The sequence below is a fragment of the Neofelis nebulosa genome, chromosome 2 (assembly GCF_028018385.1).
Source record: "Neofelis nebulosa isolate mNeoNeb1 chromosome 2, mNeoNeb1.pri, whole genome shotgun sequence".
NCBI classification, from domain to species: Eukaryota; Metazoa; Chordata; class Mammalia; order Carnivora; family Felidae; genus Neofelis; species Neofelis nebulosa.
In genome coordinates, this window is record NC_080783.1 from 200,197,770 (window position 1) to 200,205,892 (window position 8,123).

Sequence of the window (8,123 nt, forward strand, 5' to 3'; positions counted from 1 at the left end):
GAAGTCTGCTGAGGTCCCCACAGGCTGAGAAAGCAGGAGACAGCCCACTGGAGAGCGAAACCTACTGGCCAGGCCTCTCCTCTCTCCACCTCCTGTGTAAAATGGAGATGTGATTCAACAGCTCAGCACATGTGAAAGTCCTGAAGCAAGTGGGGGTTTTGTAAGTGTGCTCAAGTGTAGGTAAGCCCTCAATAAACATTAGCTGTCTCATCATGACCGTCATCATGGTCCATCATCATCATCATCATCATTACCGTTATCACTATATTCCCCATGGGGAGAAAACTGACCTTGGAGAAGTGACCTGCCTGAGGCCACCCCAGGACACAGCAATCCTGGACTCCAAGCCCCAGCCCAGCTGGTGCCAGAGACCATGACCTTGGACGCCAAGCAAGAAACCTGTAGCCCAGTCTCTGCATTAGATACGTGGAGAAACTGAGGATCGGACAGTAGAAGGGCCAGAGTCAGGGCATAAGCCTCGCCCGCCACCCCCACCCCCCACCTGCACCCACCACCCCACCCCCTCCTGTTGACCAGAGGCAACAGGAACTCTGGTCACCTGGGCAAACGTAGCATTTCCTGCACCTCCTGGCCTCCCTCCTCCTTCCCTTCGTCTTCCTCCCTGCCTCCTGTCTGACGCTGATTTAACCTGTGGTTTTATGGTTAATCATCTCATAGTAAATCTCTGTCTTAATCTCCCATGGGCCACCCAGGCTGTCTTTTTATTAGGAAATAAATAGCGCGGGCACTCTGTGCCACGCTGCGGCCAACACGGGGAGCTTGGCGGTGGGAGGAGAGGCTGAACGAGTCTGGAGGAGTCTTGAGACCCTGGAGACAAAGCGAATATGAGAATAATTACAAGACGATAGGTGTCTGGGCATTGTTGGTGCAAGACACAAAAGCTGTAATAAAATCGGCTTTTGCTCCAAAGCCCGAGGTGAGATTTTGAATGAAAGGATCAGGTCAGGGATGCTGGCTACGCTTGGAGACAAGAGTCCTTGACTTAAGTCCCTGTACCGCTGGTTCCGTGCTGTGTCACCTGAGGCCAGCCAGGCCCCTCCTCTGGGCTTCAACCTCATTGTCACGGGAAGGAGGGGGGAGGGGGCGGTGCAATCTTCCCACCCAGCTGGACAGGCCCCGGCTCAGAAGGAAGCTGTGCCCACAGAGCCCTGGGCTGATGGCCTCTGAGGAGCCCTGCGGGTCAGCCCTGCCCTACTCAGTTTCCTCTCCATGACTCTGAAGAACGAGAACAGGGACAAGAATCAAGAAACCTGGGGCCTCGGCCCAGCCTGGACAACCATTTGCTGTATGACCTTGGACAAGGGTCTTCCTCTCTTGGGGCCCAAGATACTGTGACTGATAAGAACTATATTTTTGGTCTTTATCCACTGTTTCTGGCACAGCAAGGCAGAAACCTTTGGAATTTCCTCTGTCGAAAGCAACCAGGGTTTTTGTTGTGTTAATGAGACGACTTTCAGAAAGCCCCTAGGTTAACCTCAGGACAGGGCTGGTTGCCAGGAGAACCAATCTTGTGATTAGAGGGTTGGAACTTTCAGTCCTTTTTCTGTGAACCTCCAGGGAGGGGAGAAGGGCCTGGAGAAGTCCGTTCCATGGCCCAGGGCCAACTATTTCAGCCGTTGCCACTAGGTAATGACACCTCTGCCCACATACCTTGCCCTAGGCCTCCCTTCCCTCTGGCCAGGTCCTAACTCATATCCTTTCATATAACAAACCAGCAATCTAATAAGGAAAATGTTTCTCTGAGTTCTGTGGGTGGCTCCGGCACATCATTCGAACCCGAGGAGGGGGTCTTGGGAACCTCTGATCTGTAGCCAGTCGGCCAGAAGCACAGGTAACCACCCAGACTTGCACTTGGCATCTGAAGGGGGGCACAGGGGGGTCTAGGGGGACTGAGCCCTTAACCTGTGTGCCAGGTAGACGGTGCCAGAACTGAGTTACTTTGGTGACATAGGAAAACCCCACATATCGGAGGGCCTCATCTGTGAAAGAAGGACATGCTGGACATTAACGTTCTTTCCAGTATCCCAGGTTCTGAGATCTGCCCCAGGATGGTCCACTCAATGAGAGGAAGGGGGGTGGGGGGGCCGTATGGGGCCTCTCTGCCCAGCCGCCCGCTACCTCTCCCCTGCCACTGTGGTTCCCGGGCGCCCCTCCGCCTCCTTGTCTTATCTCTGGGGGCCCCATATGGCACCGTCCTCACTCCCTGCTCCCCAGATGCTGGTGGAAATATTTCAGTGTCTCAGTCGGATGCAAAGAGCTGAGTCTCTCCCTCCAGATGGTGATGTCCTCTCCTGCTCCAAGCCCTAAACTTAGCCGTGTTAAAGATGAAAACCAGAGGCTCTAACTCCTCCTTGCCATAGCTGTCATCCTACAACCTGTGCTTCCGAAAGCAGTGCCACAAAAGAACCAAAAGCGGGGTTCTGGAAGAGATATCTGCACTCACACGTTCAGAGTCGCGTTGTTCGCAAGAGCTATGGAGGAGTGGATAAGCAAGATGTGGGGTACACACACAATGGAGTATTCCTCAGCCTTAGAAGGAAGGAAATTCTGACATGCGACACGTGCCACAACACGAGAGGAGAGTGGGGGTTGCCAGGGACCGGAGGGAGGGGGGAATGGAGAGATGTCTCCATAATGGGGATCGAGTGTCTGTCTAATGGTTTACCGGATGGTGGTGATGGTTGCACAACATTAAGAATGTATTTACCGCCACTGAACTGTGCGCTTAAAAATGATCAAGAAGGCGAACGTATGTGCTGTAGGGGAGGAAAGCTTTTCCCTTCTTCCCTTCTACGTTCTTGCCTTGGCTGGTCTGATAACCAAATGGAGGTAAAACAGATTAACAGGAGCCCCTGGGTGGCTCAGTAGGTTAAGCATCTGACTCTTGATTTCAGCTCAGATTTTGGCCCAGGTCATGATCTCATGGTTTGTGAGTTCAAGCCCATGTCGGGCTCTGTGCTGACAGCACAGAGCCTGCTTGGGATTCTCTCTCTCCCTCTCTCTCTGCCCCTCCCCTGCTTGTGCGCTCTCTCTCTCTCTCTCTCAAAATAAGTAAATAAACTTCTTTTTAAAAGTTTTTTAAAAAGACAGATTAACAGGAGAAAAACACATTTAATTTTGTACACACTGGAGCCTATAAAAATATGAAGCTTGGGGCATCTGGGTGGCTCAGTCGGTTAAGCGTCTGCCTTCGGCTCAGGTCGTGATCCCGTGGTTCGTGGGTTCAAGCCCTGCATCGGGCTTGCTGCTGTCAGCATGGAGCTGGCTTTGGATCCTCTGTCCCCCTCTCTCCTTGCCCCTCCCCTGCTCGTGCTGTCTCTCTCAAAAATAAATAAACATTTTATATATATATATATATATATATATATGTATATGTATATATGTGTGTGTGTGTGTGTGTATATATATATATATATATATATATATATATATATATAAAATGGCTCAAAGAAGTGACCCAACAGCACTTTGTACACTTTTTAGACCAATAAACAATAATTTGTGAAGATTGGCCAAGGCAAAGAGGTTTGGGTCTGGGGGAGCAAATTAGTAAGGAAATAACAAGGTTAGTTTATACAGCCCTCTCGGCCTTAAATCCCCTATCTCTGGTGCTAAGGACGCCCCGTACCCTCCTGGTGCAGGGAGGGCGGGCACCTTTCACACGGGAGATTTATTTCCTGCCTTCGAGGGGATGGAGGAGGTCAGAGAGTCCTTCTTGCACTGGCTGTTCCTTAAGTAACTTTAATTCAAAACAACCAATATGCCAAATCGACATATTTGGGGATGACACATGCTGCTCCCCTTCAGTATTTTACCACAATTTCAAAGACTGAAAAAAAAAAAAAAAAAGCAGCACCCAATAATAACATCTACTCCTCTGCTGATGAGTGAACGCTTACCACCTCAATACGAGGCACGGCGTTAAATGATTTACATGCAGGAATTCATCCACTGCTCATAACAAGCCTCCCAGAAACTCTTATCTCGTTTTGCAGATGGGGAAACTGAGGCACGGAGAAACCAAGTAACTTGTCCAAGGTCACACAGCTGGTAACGGCTAAGCCAGACCCAGACGAGACACACTGGCCCTTGAGTCCCCGATACTGTCACCCAAAACTGGGCCCGCCCCTTGGTGGGTGTCGAGCCAAGAGACACAACCAAGCCAAGGACGAGCCAAAGGAGGGTTTTTACTTGCAACAAGCAATGGAGAACTCCGGGGATGTTTCCCAAAGCAGCATCTCCTCCAACAACAAAGCTGGCGAGGTTGGAAGCCAGGGGCCCACTCGTATTCATGAAGGGGCGGCTGGACGGGGAATTAGCATGGCATTGGGGCAAAAGTCACCTTAAAGTGACAGAGTCCCTGTCCAAGTCACGAGGGCGGCAAGGGTAGGCATCGTCAATTCTCTGGCTTTAGTTGGTCCCGTATCTGAGTGCTCAGAGGGGTTTAGATCCCACAAAGATAACTCAGCAATGTGAGGCCGGTCAGTCTTCACTTTCTAGATCAACGTTGGGAGTTTTACCACTGATGTGATTAGACTATCTCCTGGCCCGAAAGATCTCCCATCTTTCCTAAGATGCCCCGGGGCCTAAAATGACTTCTCTTATGTCAAGAAAACCATGTCTTTCTTTTTCTGGGGCCCCCTAACTCTTTCTGCTTCCAGTGATGACCTATGTGAGAGGCCTTATTAGGCCCAATTTCCTTTTGATGGACTTGTCCAATGAGACCCCGGGGGAAGGCTCTGGGGAAGGTGGGGTCAACGGAGAGTTCCACTTGGAGGACGAGGACTGTCGGCCATCAGCCCCTTCCCCGCAGTCCCAGAGCAGCCACCAGGCCATCCCTATGGAGAATGAACCACACTCAGCCCTCCAGGAGCCTCCAGGCCTGAGGCGGTGAGTACTGGGCTCAGCCACGGGTGTAGGGTGGGTTCTGCATCATGTGGGGCCGGATCAGGAGCAGCCTGAAGACTCCATGACCCCTTGTTACCGAACCAGGCCCTTGGGCTCTCAAGCAATAGACGTTGACAGGAGGTTGAACGGGAGGTTCGGGCAAGGCTTTACTGGGGCTTACGCTCGAGCACAAGGGAGGCAGCCCAAGAGAAAGAATCCTCAAGCTGACTCCCTGAGGAGAGGTCGGGAGACTTTCTGAAAGAAACTTGGGTGGGAGGGGGGCGCCTGGGTGGCTCAGTCGGTTCAGCATCCGACTTCGGCTCTGGTCATGATCTTGCGGTCCGAGGGTTCGAGCCCCGGGTCGGGCTCTGTGCTGACAGCTCAGAGCCTGGAGCCTGCTTCGGAGTCTGTGTCTCCCTCTCTCTCTGTGCCCCTCCCCCACTCATGCTCTGTCTCTCTCTCTCTCTCTCAAAATAAATAAACATTAAAAAAAATAGAGAAACTTGGGTGGGAAAAGGGTGCCATCCAAGCCTGCAGGGGCAGGGATGTGTTAGCGTCGGTGCACTTACAAATCATGCTTCTTCATGCGTTGTGTGTCTGATTGACAATTAAATCTCCACCCCTGGGCATGATTCTTAGTGGTATATTGAGGGGGAACTCGGCCAAAGGTCAGCACTGGGGTCCATCTCGGCACAAACTGGTTTCGTCTCTGCCAGGCTTTGTAGTCCAGTCCCTCCTGTCGGTAAGCGTGCTGCCCCCACACTCCTGCGTGTTTCAGTTTTGGGTTTTTTTTTATTTCTCATGGAGGCAGCCAAAGAACCTGGCTTTTGCGATCAGGGTTGCGGGGACCTGAGTCCAATCCCTGTTCTGTCTCACTCCGAGGAGGAGAATCACTGAAAGGTCCAGAGGGTTCCTGCTCTCAGTAAAGGGAGCGGCCAGGGCTGTCTGGGTAAGAGAAAGGTCAGGCCTTTGATCACCCTCCAGGAGGCTGGAAGCAGCTATGGCTGAGCCCTGGGAAGTCAGGGGTCAGCTCTGGTTATCTTGTCTTTCCTCCTCTGGAGGTCGTGACCCCGGTACTGGTCACGATCACCTTCAGGAAGTGACCACGGCAAGGACTGGCTTCCTTCCCCACCCCTGGCCGGTCCCCCGGGGGCCTCGCCAGCTTGCTTCGCAAATTAACACTGTCTTTAAAAATCGAAAAATACAGAGCTGATCCCAGATCTGTCAAGGGCTAGAGGGGAAAGAGGAAGGGCTGGGGAACAGACAAGTCTGGGGCACTTACCGGTGCAATGAACTTGCGCCCTCGAAAAATTCGCAAGCCACCCCTGATCCTCAGCCCTGTTGGCAGTAAATGGGGACAGTGACCTGAACTCACAGGCCTTGGGAAGATTAAATATGATGATGTTGGTAGGGTCTGACGCTCACAACTGTTTCATCACCTCTTTGCTCTTGATGGAATGTCTTTTCTCTCTGTCCTTGATGGAGCGTCTTTTCTCTTTGCTCTTCATGGAACGTCTTTTCGTGACCTGGGAAGGGAGGGAGGTAGCAGCCAGTGAAAGGGAACAAGAAAACATCTAAAAGTAAAACATTTTGCCTGCCTAAGCTTTGAAAATCAAACCTTCCCTCCAGGCTCAAGCCCAGACCCTCCTGCTGGGCCGGGCTCTGAGCCCCACACTCAGGGCCTGCAATGTGGCTTCTGTGCCTGGGCCAGAGGGAAACTGACACCTAGAGCCAAGTCAGCGGCTGAGGGCCAGAGAAGGGCCCGGCGCCCAGGCAGAGGGAAGGAGCTGGAAGAGAGGCCAGAAGCCAGTGGGGAAGAGAGAGGGGGAAGAAGGAGGACGGGAGGGAGAGAGAGAAGGAGAGTCAGAGACAGGAAGGAGGGAGAATGACAGACAAGAAAGAGAAACAGGGAGAGAGAGAGACAAGGCAAGTGATCTGTGTGAATCCCTTTCGCTCAGGGCCCTTTCCTCCTCCCTGTCCCCTCCCTGCCCTGTCCCCCGCTGCACTCACCCCCACCTCCTCTGTAATACTGCTCTTCTCCTGTAAAGGTAGACTCATCGCAGCCAGCCCCTGGGGGCCCAGTGAGCCACCGCAGCAGGTGTCCTGGGAAAGGTGACTCTTAACGTTTGTTCCCCCTTCTCAGGAAGGCACGGGGGCTATCCCCAGTGGGGCCTGAGGGAAGCATCCAGGGGAATCAGGGTGGAATGGGGGCAGGAGTCACCGGCTCACGGCACAGGGAGGCAACGTGAAGTCACCTCAACATATATAAGCACACACATTAGCTGGAGCTGGGATGATAGTGTAGACTTTTCAAAGCACCCAGTAGGTACACAACAAAGATCTGCTGTATGAATGAAGGACATCCCATTCACAGATATGACTTGGTTCCCAGATGCCCCTGTGGATTGAAGAGGGTGATTGCCATGATCTCATCTTTCTAGACAAAGAAGGAAAGGCCCAGAGAGGTCAAGCAACCTGCTCAAGGACCCACAGCGGCAGCTGGTACTCCTGACACCTGGGGACCACTGAGTCCAGATCTCCTTTGACAGATCAGGGGGCTCAGGCTTGGGGAACCGCAGAGTGATGGACCCAAGGGCACCAGCCAGGGTGGTACCACAACTTGCCGGGACTTGGACCCAGGACTTCTCTGACCACAGGTTAGGTGCCTGGATCTAGGCTGTCTTTCCCTTGGGCCCTTCTGCACTGCCTCTTCCTTCCCCTCCCAACCCAGAGGTGTGACAGCCCTGGTCCCAGCCCCACCCTGACCTCAGCCTTGGGAGGCCAGATGCCTGGAACTCGCCAGGAAAATGGAGCTGTGTGGTCCCTTCGGCTCTCTGTGGCCTCCTCCAAGATGTTCTCCTGGGCTCTTTCCCCACCAGAAGGGCCTAGAACATGAGCACTCCTGTAGATGCTCTACCTTACCCTAGAAGTGAGCCAGCCGCCCCCCCCCCCCACCGCCAGCCCCCGACACAGTCTAGGACTCTAGATTGCCAAGTCCAACACCTGAAAGACACTGAATACAATACACCGAAATATCTCTTAGGACGTCGTCCCCAGGCCTTACTATCAGGCCTCTGCTTACACGCCTTCTGTGATGGGGAACTCACTCCCCCAAGTCACCCACCACACGGAGACAGCCCTGACTGTTAGAAAGCCTTTCCTTAGACTAAATGGAAAGCTGTAACCTGTGGCCTTACCGTTCTGTCCTAGACACA